This window comes from Pinus tabuliformis, chromosome 7 (genome assembly GCF_031772625.1).
Source record: "Pinus tabuliformis cultivar Carrire ecotype Pingquan chromosome 7, CPIR1, whole genome shotgun sequence".
Taxonomy (NCBI): Eukaryota; Viridiplantae; Streptophyta; class Pinopsida; order Pinales; family Pinaceae; genus Pinus; species Pinus tabuliformis.
In genome coordinates, this window is record NC_142293.1 from 1,550,996,217 (window position 1) to 1,551,012,870 (window position 16,654).

General features: G+C 34.4%; 1 pseudogene; it reads right to left on the minus strand.

The window, feature by feature from the left end:
• Positions 1-2,829: 2,829 nt before the first annotated feature.
• LOC149253827 (serine/threonine-protein kinase-like protein CCR1 pseudogene) overlaps positions 2,830-16,654 on the minus strand; it is a 50,603-nt pseudogene continuing 36,778 nt past the window's right edge.

A 16,654-nucleotide genomic window follows, 5' to 3' on the forward strand; every position in this document is an offset into this window, starting at 1 on the left:
TTTGCATCTTATTTTGTGTCTAATGGTACATTCAATTTAGAGCCATTTTTTACGTCTACTTTTGTATTTGTTTTTGCACCAAGTTTTGCATCCAATTTTAAGCTATTTTATGCCCCTTTTTACACCATTTTTTGTGTCTACTTGTGTCCAATGTTGCACCATTATTTACACCCACTTTTTCATCCAATTTTGCATTTTTTTGGTGTCTAGTTTTACATCGTTTTCACCATCCAAATTTGCATCTTTTTTTGCCTCATTTTGTGTCCACATTTGCATATAATTTTGTGTCTGAGTTTGAGCCTAAATTTGCATTTGATTAGGAATCATTTTTTACATCGAATATGGCATCCTTGGTTTCACCTTTTTTCAGCCCCATTTTGCATCTTGTTTTATGTCTTTTCTTACATCTTTTTTTTTTCCTTTTTTGCGCCCAAGTTTGCATCCCAAATTTACACCATTATTTGCATCATCATTTGGCATATTAATTTGTAACGTTTTTTGCTTCTTTTTAACGCTCAACTTTGCATCTTATTTTACATCTAGTTGTTGTCTTTTTTTGCATCTAATTTGGTGCCCATTTATGTGTCCTTGTTTTTGCCCAATTTGATATCCTTTTGTATGCCATGTTTTGTTCCCTTCTTTGTGTCAACTATTGCACAATTTTTCACTTCTAATTTAAAACACTTTGTATGTCAATTGTTTGCATTTTGTATTAATTCCTAGTTTAACATCCAATTTTACTTTCAATTTTGCATCCATGGTTACATCCGCATTTGACTTCTTATATAGAGTATATTTTTCTTTACATATATGACCCCCTTTATAGATTCATAGTGAAATATATGATAGTTTCTAAATATCATTAAAGCAGATATCACAATTCAAAATCATTTGTAAAGAAATTTAAGAGAAATTGACAACATCCATCCAAAAAAATAACAATGTGTCATTAACAATTTTCAAAACATGTATACTAGCTATTGTCCCAAAAGGTACAAAGAGAGGCCGATAGGATTATTAAATTGGAATTGTTGAACTTTTATAGAAGAGTTAATTGGTTTGTGGAAAACCTTGTTTTCTTGCACTGGATCATTGTGCAATTACTTTTTTTTAGATGTTTTGTTTATATCTATATTACAAAGAACACATTGAATGTCTTATTTCATTTTAGAGTAAGTTAATTACCCAAAATCAAGAAACCTCTATAGATAGCCAAGCATATATGAAGCTTGCTAGTGACCAAGGCAATAACCACCATGACTATCCCCTACCAATATATTTCATTGAAAACCATAATTGTATATTGCATTTAGAAAGTCAAAACATAACATTAGAAAACATGTTGATATATTGCCATTAAAAAGTTAATTCCATTAGAAACCATGATATTATTATTATATTTTATAAAGAATAATATACATATATAGAATGATACTACATTGAAAACCATAATCGTATATTGCGATTAGAAAGTCAAAATATAATATTCGAAACCATGCTAAATATGACATTACAAACCTTAAATGTCAAAGGGAGAACTTAGAAGTTGGAAATTAAATGACCACAGCCATTCCGAAGACCATGTCTATAGAGACGTTAAAAAACCATGGTCAATGCCAAATTAGGAGGCCGGAAGGCAAAAACAAAAATAAGAAAATACCAAATCGTTGCTAACATTACATGTAGCAAGAATAAAAGAAGCACTTCTTCCCCATAGACGCCTTACAAAACGATGCGTGATACTATAATTTAAATGTGCAGATTAGCTGGGCTTCGCTTCCTCTCAAACAACCTGAAATTCGAGATTTTGCCTAAAATAAGACATTCAAATCCAAAATTTGAAAAATGTTCTATCAGTTTAGTTCAAATATGATAAGAAGACTAAATATGGAACACTCATCCCATAAAAGTATCCAAACTGGAATTCATCAGAAACAAAGCATATTATAAATAGAGACTTTAGGATATAAGTATTTTTAATGAGGCTTTCTGACAAAGTTATCCAAGGGAATTGCTTCCTTGCAATAGTTGCAATCATGAAATTGTAATTCCAAAGGGAAATGTAATATGATAAAAGATCATGAGTAACATTTTTTAAATTGTTGTCTAGCCTTTAGTGACTTTGAAGTATAAATCTCAAGATGAAGGTTGGAAATCAGAAAAAGAATATTTTGAATAAAATACTTGGTCTGTGTCCATGAGAGCATGGTTTACCATGTATAAAGCCTCAAATAGGAAATGCAGTCAGCGCTTATATATTAAATGGGCAAGTGGCCTGTAATGCCTTTTGGGAGGAACCTCATTATGGTTAAAGTGGCTTTAAACATGGTCAATTTGGAGACAATTTCAAGCAAATGAATGTGAACAGGGAATCTCTGTTATAGCTTAAACAATGTTTTATAGCATTACTAACGTGTTATTAATAATAATTATAAATACGTTCATACAAGTGAATGTGAACATGCAATTTGTACTATAACTTAATGAGTATAAATACAATAGATGATGCACACTGACAAGCTAGGCATAATGTTTTTCGATTGTGTTTCTCTATGATTACCCATGCAATGATTATAATAAATTAAGACTGAGATTTGTATACCCAACAACATGCTATGCTTAAAACTTGCATCATTTTTGGCATACATAACAAAAAAATCCGATGTTTACTCAAACTCAATGTTACAATAAACAGCTTACTGTTCTTGGTCTTTAGAACTATTACAAGAACAGTGCAATACCTTTTGATTGTGAAGAAGAATGAATACAAACACTCAAATTGTACAGAACAGGTAAAAAAACAAGGACGCATTCTCTGGTACAATGTCCTAAAGAGTAAAAAGGAAAATGTCAATACCAGGTAGATGAGATGCTATTTGAACTTGAATTTTAGACAAAAACACCCCAGCTGGCTTTGCCCTCGAGGAAAAATAATTTTCAAGCAATAATCTTCAATTTGTCAAGAATGCTCGCAATCGTAGATAGAAAAGCAATACTAAGAGCTAGTTCTGACGAGTTGCTCCAACCATGTAGCCACATCTGACATGGTTGGTCTTTCGTTTGGGTCTTGCCTCACAGAAAGCTATGCAATATCAGCCATTCTGAGCAAAGGTTACACATTTCGTGGTAAATCCACACTACGGTCTAGGATGACTGCTGCCTTTCCCTGGCTGATCACGGGTGCTGCCCATTCGACAATATTGGGTGGATCAAAATCTGTATCATGTGCTTTTCTCCCACTCAGAATCTCTAACAAAACCACACCAAAGCTGTATACGTCACTCTTCTCTGTAAAATTCTGAGACTTGTAGTAATCTGGATCAACATAGACAGCATCCCCTTTCTGGATAGGGGAAGGAAGACCTCTTTCTCCAGATATAGTTAACCCAAAATCTGCAACCCTGGCTCCCCATTCTCCATCCAAAAGAATATTGGAGGCCTTAATATCTTTATGGATGATCGGAGGTGATGCATCTTTGTGAATGTACTCAATGCCTCGTGCTGCTTGCATGGAGATTCTCAACCTCAATGTCCAACTGAGAGGAGAGAGATCTCCATGCAAATGATCGTGAAGAGTTCCATGAGGCATGAATTCATACACAAGAAGCCTTTCCCCCATCTCCTCACAATAGCCCAACAAATTAACCAAGTTGCCGTGGCAGAGTTTGCATATAATTTCAAGCTCTGTTTCAAAATCTCTATTGTTGCTATGGATTCTTCAAGCTGCATTAGCTCTTTTAACAGCAGCCTGTCTTCCATTTGGAAGAACAGCTTTATAGACAAATCCATAGCTTCCTCGACCCAATTCGTTGAACTCTTTGAACCCATTTGTAGCATCTCGAAGCTCTGCAAGACGGAAGGCTTGCATCCGTATTAAGTCATTTGTAGTAGGCCAAGAAGTGGTAATTCCAGACGAGGGTGTTTGGACATTAAGATTTGGCTGATTTTCAGTATCTGGTTGCCCTATGCAAAAGGCACATTCACTTTGCCCCCTTTTTCTCCTTATTATCAAACAGAGAACAAAGCCTCCAATGAAAGCTAAAACAAACCCACAGGAAATTGACACCCCTAGAATAGTAACAAGATCCATATGCCGCTCCTTTTGCTTTGCAATACTTATTTGCTGTTGCTCAGTTAAACTAGATGGAGAGACTACAGAGACAGGTCCATGAAACCCATCTCCACAAGCTTCTTGACAAGAACTATTTCAACATAGAGAGCATGCTGTGCAGACATGATCAGCGTTCTCAGAACAAAGATCTGAGAGAAAAAATCCATTTGGGCAATTCTCCACACAAGGGGAACAGATCTGCTCTTCTTTCTAGAGGCACAAACTCATCAAATCAGGCAATCCCATACCGCTAGCATTGAAGAAAAACTCCCCACTATGACAAGGCTCCCTACTGCACAATCCTGGGCTGAAAAGCTGCAAAGGAGGATTATAACCCGATCCATTTCCCCAACAATCCACGATCAAGTTATATTCCCTAATGCCACAAGTCACGATATTTGTGGAAGCTATGCCCAGAAACCCGACATCTTTTGGAATTGAAGACTGATTGAAACTTCCCCAACATTCCACGCAATGATTATCTTGGCGGATACCACAAGAATGTTTTGAGCCTCCTGCGAGGGCTATAAACCGAGTTTTCTCTGGTGGGCTTCCCTGGTTCATGGAATTATCCCCCCAGCATTTGACTTCTGAAGTTGTTTTCACAATTCCGCAGACATGATTTCCTCCAGATACAAGGTTTTGAAATTTGTAGGGGAGAGGGGCAGTGATATTGAACTGTGGAGATGGCGATCCCCAACAGAATGCCATTCCATCCTGGTCTAATCCACAGGTGAGATCATCACCTGCAACAATGGATTGCAGGGCGATATTGGGATGCGGCCAGAGTGATCGGTATAAGGATCGTTGTTTTGTTGTATTTTTCATAGACCAACAGTCCATCATACCGGGATATTGATCCAAATGACTACGGATTCCACAAGCATGGTTTTGCCCAGATTCAATATTTGAATAATGCCTGTTTTGGTTACTTGGGGGCACAAGATTAGTACCTGTTTCGTTGTTCATCCAGTAAAATGGTCTGAAAGTGTTAGCCTGCAGTCCACAAAGCAATCCACCTCCACCGGAGAGTGCAGCCAGAGATGGGCTTGAAGTAGCATCGGTAGCTGGTGAAGTGTTGTTTCTCCCCTAGCATGTTATATGTTGCTTCCCACTTGCATCAATGGTACAAAACATGTTCTCGTCTCCGAAGGATGCTGCTATGGGAGACATGGCTCCATTTCCACACACGTCGTCAATGCAAATGAGCAGAAAACAGATCAATACTGGTCCATAGATACTGCTACATGACCACCCACATGACTGAAATTTCCCTGATAGGCCGAGCGATCGCTCAAAAAGAATGGGAAACAGCAATAAAAATATGTTGCCATGCTAAGAGATGCTAAGAGGGCAACTCAATCGATATTTGGAAAAAGCAGTCACACTTCAAAATCAACAGTGGAAAGTGTCTCCCCTGATCCAACGGAGCAGGATAAAAGTGTTTTATATTGATAATGTGTTTTAGCAGTGTTTCAACAGGAAAAAGCTGTAAAAATATCTTCTTCACATGTAGGTTTTTTTCTATGAAGATATTTTGGATCCAAAATGGATATTTTTCATTCATTATGATCCAAGATTAAGGCGTATATTCGAAGATGCCTCAATCAATACAGAGAAAAGTAATGATGACCAACCAAATATAGTTCAAGAATCAGGGAACATAGAACAAATTGGCATCAATGATGATGTTCAAGATGATGATGTTCAACCAGAGGACTGTGAACTAGATGATGGTGACAACATTCCTTTAGCAGTATGGAGAAGCAGGGCTAGAGGTGTATTTTCACAAAATGATAAATTAGATGAGGCAATTCACCATGACAACCAACAATTTCCAAAGGCAAATGATCTTATAGAAGAAGGCAATATTGATGATATACAATATGAAGATCAAATTAATAGATCTGGTAACACTGATATTTTTGATCTAGAAACAACTTTTATTGATACAGAATATGACAAAGGTGAAGATGAGGATGATCACAATATGACTTTAGCAGAATGGTTTAGGAAGAGTAATATTAATTTCTTGCAAGAACATATGAACATTGACAAGGAAGCATTGGAAGACATAGATGCAGATGATAACATAAATGAAGACTTCTAGATAATTTACAGGGTATTTAATTCATGTTTAAATAAGGACAATTATTATGTCCCATTTTGAAATGATTCATTGTTATTTGGTTGTAATAGTCATTTAATTACCATGTTTAGAACTCATAATCTAAATTGGTGTTTTGAATATTCTTATAGGTATACTCATTACTTGATGCAATTAATGTCATTAAAATGTATGTTAGTTAATATGGTTTGTTGGTTGGAAATAACAAGCTCAGTTAGTTATATAAGAGTTACTATGGTTAGTTTCATCTATTAGTTGAAAATGGTTAGAAATGATATGAAGTTATCACTGAGACAAAATGAAAATAATGTATGTGTGTATAAATTGTCACATATTGTGAATATAGACAAATATAGCTTAACACACAAATATAACTTGTTAAGTTGAATTTATGGAATTAATTAACACAAATATATTAAACTACACTACAATAAAAATTCGAATTATTAAGGATATTTGGATGGGTAATGAACGTGATTCAAATTGTCTATTGAGTTTATTCATTTTTGTGATCAATAATAACTTTCCCACACGCAGGTAATATTTTCCCCATATAGGGAATCCCTAATGGCATAGGGTCCCTATCATTGTATTGTTGTCATCGTTATCATCATTTAATCATCATCCTCATTGCCATTGTCATCGTCATCATATTCACCATCGCCACCACTATCATATAGGGAATCCCTAATGGCATAGGGTCCCTATCATTGTATTGTTGTCATCGTTATCATCATTTAATCATCATCCTCATTGCCATTGTCATCGTCATCATATTCACCATCGCCACCACTATCATATAGGGAATCCCTAATGGCATAGGGTCCCTATCATTGTATTGTTGTCATCGTTATCATCATTTAATCATCATCCTCATTACCATTGTCATCGTCATCATATTCACCATCGCCACCACTATCATAGGTCATTTTTTATGACGATTATCATCATATCTTCCTTGGTTTCTAATATATATATGTATATGATGATGATGAGAAAAAAAAATCATTGGTCATAAAAGGTTACCATACTAGACTATCTTTAAAGGTAGATCGAATTTTTTTTTGCACACTTCCAAAACATATGGTTTCTATTCCAAGGTAGATCTTGAACACATTGATGAAGGCAACTTTGTCTTGGATGTATCATCCAAGCATTCTGTATATTTACAAGTTCACATGTCATTTTCATTGTTTTTTAAAATGTTAAATATTTTCACACATGATATACTGAATAGTTAATGGACACTACAAATAGTTTCCACGGTTGATATTATTCTACTTATATGCTCTTTGTAACTGAACAAAATTATTAATTTTGTCTTGAAAATTAGACTTGTAGCACAAAGAAAATGGATGGGAATTATTTAATGACTATATCAATTCACAACTAATAACAATTGTTTTTGCTTTCTCCTTAAGTTTTGCAACCCAATTTGACTTAAATTTGCTTAACAGTGAAAAACCATTTGTCAATACTTCAGGTTTTACAAAATTCCTATAAACAATTATATCTACTTGGTAATCTAAAAAATATCAACAAATTCACAATCTCATATATTAGTCAGAAGAGGCCATCGTCAAAGTGAATCAAATACCAAGAATGATCTATGTCTGCTAAAACCTATAATCACATTGTTTCCCTAATAGCAACTAAAAACTTCTATACCCAGTTGTTAAACTTTTGCAACCAATTATAAACCTTCAACAAGAAGTAGTTTTCTAACGAGAATTATTGCCATATCTTCCTTGGTTTTACGAGGAAAAAGAAATAAAATTTCATTTGTTATCAAAGGTAAACCAAATTCATTATTTGCATACTTCCAAACCTAGGGTTTCGTATCCAAAGTAGATCCTAACCACATCAATGAAACAAACTTTGTTTTTATGTATCATCCAAACATTATGTACAATTACAGACTCACCTCTAATCCATTGTTTATAAAAATGTTGAATATTTTCATACATGATATACTGAACAGTTGGACAATGAAAATAGTTGTCATCGCTATTCTTCCATTTATATGCTTTTTGCGACTTATTTGAAAGAGCAATTTTGTCCCAACAATTAGACTTGTAGCATAAAGAACATGGTTAATACATATGATTAGACCAAAAACTAGTTACTACCAAAATTCAACCAAAAAAAATATTACTACATAAAAATAGAATTAAAAACAAAAAATATAAAAACAAAAATTTCCCAAATTAAAAATAAATAAATGATAAACTTTTTTTTACCAAAATTTAGTGATTTTTTTGGTGCTAATACTAACATCACCATTACAACAAGATATTTTTCTAGTGCTAATACTGCCATTACAACAAGATATAAGAGGGATATAATGCAAAAAGTTTAATAATAATATGTATGTAGAATATGGTCTTCAGACTGGTGAATTCATGATAATCAATGGGACTACAGTCAAAATAATTGGATGTTATTTACTTTTTTACATAGATTGTCAAAATAATTGCATAAATCGGTTTTTTTTAACCAAAATTTAACAAAAACTTTGCTAGTGCTAACATTAGAACCACCATTACAACAAGATATCTTTCTAGTGTTGAAAACACCATTATAGTAAGATACCTCAAGAGAGACAGAAAATCTAAAAAGTATGATAGTAATACGTATCCAGAAGATGGTATTGAAACTAGTAATTGTTCACGAATCCATAAGATTGTAAGGTCATTCTCATTATCATAATCATTGTCATCATCATCACATCCTTGTCATTGTTATTGCCATCATTACATTATCATCATAATCACCATTCATGCCATCATCATCATCATTATGGACATTGTTTGCAATTGTTCATAATTGTAGATGTTGTAAGAAATATCATCAACCCAAAAAATGTGATCAGTGCTAGAAAAGGGTTGTTTAGGACACATTGATATACGTAAGAGAAATAACAACTCTATTTTTGAGAGATGATCGATGATGATGATCATCACCACCATTATCATCGTCATTGTCATTTTTATCATCCCCATCATCATCATTAATGTAATTTCTATCGACATTGTTGTAATCATCATCATCATTCATGCCATTATAGTTTTTGATGATGACCTAGATGAAAATGATGATAATGACACCAAAGATAATGCTTATGATTATGACAATGACAACATCTAAAATTGGGAAGATTCGCCAACGTCATTAGCATCGTCATTAGCATCGTCATCATCATAATCATTGCCATCATCATCATTGTCATTGTAACCACTATCGTCTTTATCATCATAATCACAATTCATGTCATCGCCATCATCTTCATTTTCATCATTGTCAATATTATTGACATTGTCATTAATTGTTCATAATTGTCAATGCCATAAGGAATATCATCAATGCAGAAAATATGATGAGTGTTGGAAAAGGGATGCAAAAGCGAACATAGAATTGGGGGCAACAATAGAAGTAAAATTGGATGAAAAGTGGATACAACATAAGTAGATGCACAACAACATGAAAAACCTGACACAAAAGTGGATGCAAAAGTAGATGCAGTTGTCAATGCAAACTTGGATGCAAACATGAAGGCAAAAGTGGAAGCAAACATGGGTCCAATGGTAGGTGTAAAACTTGGCACAAATTGTGGTGAAACAAATGTGGATGCAACAACGGACACAAAAGCAGACGCAAAAATGGATGAAACAAAAGTGGATGCAATAGGGGATGCAAACGTGGAAGCAAATGTGGTTGCAATGGTAGGCGCAAGATATGGTGCAACAAAAGTGGATGTAACAATAGACAAAAAATATGCAAAAATGGATGTAAAAGTGGAAGAAAACATTGATGCAACAGGCAAAACAAAATTGGATGCAAAAAATGGATACAATGTAAGTAGATGCAAAAGTAGATACAAAATGAGATGCAAAACCCAATGCATAAACCTGACACAAAAGTGGATGCAAAAATAGATGCAATATTTGATGCAAAAGAGGATGTGAACATGGATGCAAAATTGGAAGCAAACGTGGATACAACAGTGAGTGCAAAACATGGTGCAAATTGTGGCATAACAAAAGTGGATGTAATGATAGATGTAAAAAAAGAATCAAAGTATGATGCAAATGAAGATGTAAAAAGGGATGCAAAAAGTGAAATTTAAAATGGGTGCAACAGTGGATGCAAAATTGTGTGCAAAAGTGGATGCAATAGAAGTCGATGCAAAAGTAGATGCAAAACGAGACACAAAACCCGATGCAAATCCTGGTCCAAAATTGGATACGAAAAAGGATGCAAAAATAGATGTAGTAGTTGATGAAAACCTAGACGCAAATGAGGATGCAAATGTGGATGCAAAATTATAATCAAAAGTGGGTGCAAAAGGTGCCAAACTAGGCGTTAATTGTGGCACAAAAATATTAGATGCAATAGTGGGTACAATAATAGATGCAAAAGAGGATGTAAATATGGATGCCAAACAAGATGGAAAAGTGGATGCAACAAAAGTATATGCAAAATTATATGCAAAACTAGACACAAAACTCGATGTAAAACTTGGCGCAAAAGGGATGCACAAATGGATGAAAAAATGGATGCAAAAAATGATTTAAAAAAGGATGCAAAAGTTGATGCAAGTGTAGGTGCAAAAAGTGGATGCAAATGAGGATGCAAAAGTATGTCAAACAAAATTAGGTGCCAAACTTGATGCAAAACCTGGAACAAAACCTGGTGTAAAGGATGACACAAAACATGGCATAAAATTTGGTGCAAAACGTGGTGCAAAACCTATTGCAATACCTGGTGCTAAACTTGGTGTAAGATTTGGTTGAAAACTTGATGCAAATTTTGTGTCAAGTTTTGCACCATATTTGATAAATGGATGCAAATAGCACCAAAAATGGGCTCTAGATCCAAAAAAAGAAGTAAAAAGGGACGTTAATCGCTGGTTTTGTTGTAGTGTTAGAATAAGTAACTTCTTATGTTAGTTACATAAGGCTCATTGGTCTGTTGGGTCTTTCAATATTTCATTTCAGTTTGATTCATTGGTTTGAATGAATAATAGCAGGTCAAGTATCTCAAAAAAGAAAGTGCTCTCTCCATCTTTCCCTATCTAGATCCAGATATCGTTTGAAGTCTCATCCCCCGATCCAAGCAGCATACCTTATAGATATAGATCCAGTGACAGATCCAGTAGCTTAGCTAATTGTTAACCCAGTTGAACCAGTTGATTAAGTCGTTGGTTAAGCAACAGTTGAAGCACCACCAAAGGTATCATGGTGTATCCTTTGAGCCCATGTGTCCTTGGAAATCACCAATAGAGATGCGATTGTAGGTCATAGTTATGACAGTCGTGAGCGCTCATGCATGTACCATGACCAAAGCACAAGCGATCGCATATGATCCCTAGGGAAAGCATGATCTCCAATCTCTATGGGAATTTGACTTAGAAATTTGTAGGAGATATAGATAGTTGCTAACGAGAATAGAAATTTGTAGGAGATATAGATAGTTGCTCACAAGAATAAAACTAGTGGGAAAGAAAGATTGGTTTGACCCCAAATATTAGCCAGATGTTTCCAAAGGGTTTAGGAGGTGAAATTTTTTAAAGATTACAAAGACTGATTTGACCCCAAAAGATTGGCAGGATGTTTCCAAAGGGTTTAGGAGGTGAAATTTGTTAAAGATTACAAAAATTATTTTCCCGATAGAGAGGAGTGGAGCTCGGGGGAACCAATAAATTTTTGTAAAACCTAGTTTATGGTTGGGAGGAACATGAAATCCTTTAACATGTTTCCCAAAAAATATAGATAAGTACCTAAACGTTCTGAATTTTATGTGGACTGGTCAGAAAATATAGATAAGTACCTAGATGTTCTGAATTTTATGTGGGCTAGTTATTTCAAGAAATTAGAAAATACTTTTATCAATAAATTAGAGAATACATCATGAGTTAGTTCTATGAGCAATTTTTCATAACGTTATAGTTGTGCCAGACTTATATGTATGCATATGTTAGTATTGGTGTATGTTTTATACCTAATCAGTTGCAAGTGTCATAAAGGCCTTACCTTACTAAAGAGGTTGGTAAGAGGTTAGGGTAGGACCTCATCTTGGTATTTCTTTTGAAGGTGAAATGGCATTGAAAGAAGAAATGTTAGCTCAGATAAAAAAAACATTGGGGGGTTGTGAAGAATGAGGTTTTAACAAAAGAAAAGAATGATGAAGAATGAGGGTTTAACAAAACAAAAAACAATTATAAATAATTATAGAGAGAGAGTTGGGTGACGAGGCCGAAAGTAATGATTTTGTTCAGGTTAGTTGTTCCAACACTCAAGTGGTTAAAAACCTTGTTGATTATAGAAATGAACAATAATCCTGAACATTTGGAATATTAGGGCTCAAAGAACACCTAGAAGTTCCCATGAGTAAAAACCTTGTTGATTATAGCCATGAACAATAATCCTGAACATTTGGAATATTAGGGCTCAAAGAACACCTAGAAGTTCCCATGAGTAAAAACCTTGTTGATTATAGCCATGAACAATAATCCTGAACATTTGGAATATTAAGGCTCAAAGAAGACCTAGAAGTTCCTACGAGTAGATCCACCAGGCCTTCAACCGGGTATAATACATAATTTAAAACCCAATTTACTAATTAAATGGTTAGATAATATATGTTGAAACCACAAAGGTAATATGCAAATTAACACAAAGGTAATATGAAAATTATACATAGTCAGAAATAATCATAATTGTATAGAGTACTAAAAGATGAGAATATGGCATAAAGCCTTGCAAAAGTAATAGTAAAGATAAAATTGTAAGGGCATGGAAGCCCTAAAGAAATATACCACTAAAATTGTAAGGGCATGGAAGCCCTAAAGAAATATACCAAGAAATTACAGATGAATGAAAAATGCACGGACTATGTCACTTACTTTGGAACCAAAGAATTCTATAAATTTATTTTTATATTTAAAGGGCCACGACCTTCTTTTAATTTGCGAAGTTATATAAAAATTAAGGAACAAAGGAAGACCCTCTCGGGCTCTATCATGCATTAACTAATAAAGGGTTCTTAACAAGAGACATGTGTTCCTTACAGTAGATGAAAAGCACATATATGTTCAAATTAAGAACATATAAACACAACCAGACAATTGGGCCAACACATTTTCTTACATAGATATAAAAATTGTCTAAGAGAAAACGAGTCTTTATACCCCAGTAACTATCCATAGGGCCAACACATTTTCTTACATAGATATAAAAATTGTCTAAGAGAAAACGAGTCTTTATACCCCAGTAACTATCCATAGGTTATAACATGTCGCCTACAAAGGGCAGTCTTTTGTTATACATATATAAAAATTTCACAATAATTACTAATAAAGTATCAAAATTCATAACATAGATCGATGTCGGTCATTTTCAATTAAAAATTTAATCTATGGAACCCTAGAAGGGTCTCTACCAGTTAGATTCTACGTACCCTGGTCAACTAGAATGAAGAAATTTGTAAGGACTTGAAAGGCATGCCTAGACGAAAAATAATCTTGCAAATAATCCTAGTTGAAAGAAAGGCTGGACGAGGGTCTTCATCATCATAACTCACCTATAATATAGACAAGAATTTAAGTTAGAAATCCTGGGGAAATTTTGGATAAGTTTATTATACTGTAATGTGTTAAATATAAATGGTGTCGATAATGGATTACCTGGAAAATTTTCAGAAAGCCAGAGTTCCCAAAATATCACTGTTGAAGTCTACAATATAGAGACAACTAAAAAAAAATGGAGTGAGGGTTCGAATTTGTCAGAGTGAGGGTTTGAGATTCTTTACCTTGTATGTGTGCGATGGTGCGATACCCCGTTTGAATACTGAAATATGGAGGCGTCGCACCAAAAGGCCACCTCAAGACTAGGGTTTCACCTGGAAAAGGAGCAAGAGTCATTAATTAGTCAAGAGCTAAAAATTTAATTGAAGAAAACATAAACTGGACAAAATAGTTGCAAGAACAAAGTTTGTAAGGAAACCAAAACAAAGAATGTGTGTCCGGTTAACAAACAACCTGAAGACAAAATTCCTTATTTAGACCATAGCCAGAGACCCTCGAGGAGACATTCAAGCTTGAGATAACCGACAATTCACATAGCCAACCATTAGGTTGAGGGATAAACCATGTTTTTCAGGATAGAAAAACTTAGTTGTAGAGATCGTTTCTTCCAGTAACGTATGCACAAATGAGACTCGGTTGGTGGTGAGGCCATATGGGTAGTTACTCCAAAACTAACCCCAAATATCTTCACCGTAAATCTAACCACTATGTCATCTGCACCGTCGAAGTGCTTACACTTCACTAAGCAATGTGGCAGGTGGCCATACCACAATTTGCATTGACATCACGTGGACCGAGGGAAGAAATGCCTCCATGATGTTTCAAGCCTCTACGATGGATTTTATAAAGACTAGAAGTTTTGAAAATATATGAAAACTACCATACTAATAAAGGAAATATCAAACTAGTTGACAATATTTGCCACTCAATATGTGTGTTCCTAACATATGCGGGAAACCATTTGTACATGGTTTGAAATCTTGGTAAAACTATGAAATAATAATAATAATGCACCATGGAATGAAAACATAAGTCATATAGATTAGGGTAATCATAACATGCAACTTATATTACTACGTACTATGTGTTTGGTCAATTTGATGTCTTTGAATTGTCAATCATAAATTGTCAACCAGGGTGCGTAGATTGATGAAGTACAGGTGCACAATATGTGCTTAGAAGTTATTCATTAGGTTGTTATGTATTTGTTAGGATCTAAACTTAGGATGGATATGGAGGTGGTGTTTGTCAATTATATTAGTGTCATAATTCTTAAAAATGTTGGCTAAGTTTCCTAGGAGTTAGTCTCTATCTAATTAGTTTGCAGATGATATGAGAGTGATCCTACTTGTATTAGATTGTTTTGGGATTTTTTATCCTGAATCTTTATGCTGCAGCTTCTAATTCACTAAGTGCAAAAATAAACTTATTCTATCAGCTATGAAGAAATATTGTCTGAACTCAATTGTTTAGGAGAGAACTCTCACTCTTTTACTTATTCAATTTTCGCTCAAACAAAATAATCCAAGCAATATCTATATTATGAATTAAACACACTTCAACTATGCTAGATAATAAGAAAATGAAATAACCATGTTGTACCAGGTATAAAGCAAATTAAATAACAGACTAAACTAGGTATAAATCAAATGAAAGTACTTATGCAAATAACAACTCGTTGGCGAAATCATTATGTTGCATTTTCACACAAAACAGAGCATTTAAAGAATGAAAGGAAATCATATTGCAATTAATTAAAAATTGTCACTGTTTCTAGGGGCCCTCCACATAGCAGTTCATAGCTTCCAATCAACACAATGCATACACACAAAACCAATTCTATTCAAACAGAATTCACAAACTGTTCAAAATTACATCATCCAATGCACACACAAATCACAGTGCGACCATAAGTTTTATAACAGGTTTCTGGCATAATTGCACGAGTAATTCAAGCCTAATATCTCTATCTTATCTAAACTTATATCACTAAACCTTCATTTTGCTATTCCGAAAGCAAAACGATAAGGTTTCAATCGAACTCGGATTTTGTTCTACATTAATCTGGCAGTTGACTTGGAGTTTGACTGTGATCTCCTGTGCTTATCTTAACAAACAGTTTGAGGGGATAGGAAGGGATCCATGAGGGAGCCATCCTCTATCCATCCGCACCCTTCGTTGCTGACCTGGAACTCCGGAACCTTGCAAACAATGGAGACAGCTACAGAAACCTGGATTAGCTGCGGAAACAAACTGATTCAGTAGCCAATTGCAAACTTTAACAAAACAATAGGGTATAAAGTTAAATATGAACAAGAAGACATATTATTGCATACCTTCATCAAAACCTGGTGGATATGGCTTTATTTAGGTGGTAAATATATAGGAAAAGAGAGGATCATTAGGCAAAAAGGATGTCATGGTAGGACAATCTTCAGACTCTACACCATGGTTGTGACATTGTATATTATAGGCAAGCCCTACATAAACTTATAAGTATTAAAGGGTTTGGCAAACCAATGCTTCAAACAAAATATACATATATAATAAGTATAGTAAGGATAAGAAAAACCAAATAAGTTACTACAGGGGAGGACATGCCATAGCTTAATTTAGAAAGTAGAACTTGAAAAGTACTCATGGTTGAAAAGGAGAGATCTTGAATTTAAACTAAGAACAGTGATGAGAATAAATTGTAGGTTTTTCAATAGTTAAAGTAATTCATGATGCGATATATGTATATACCTAAACACACACACACACACACATAATTCTATTAAATTGTAATACCCTTTGGGAAATTACCATATTACTTATTTTTTTATTTAAT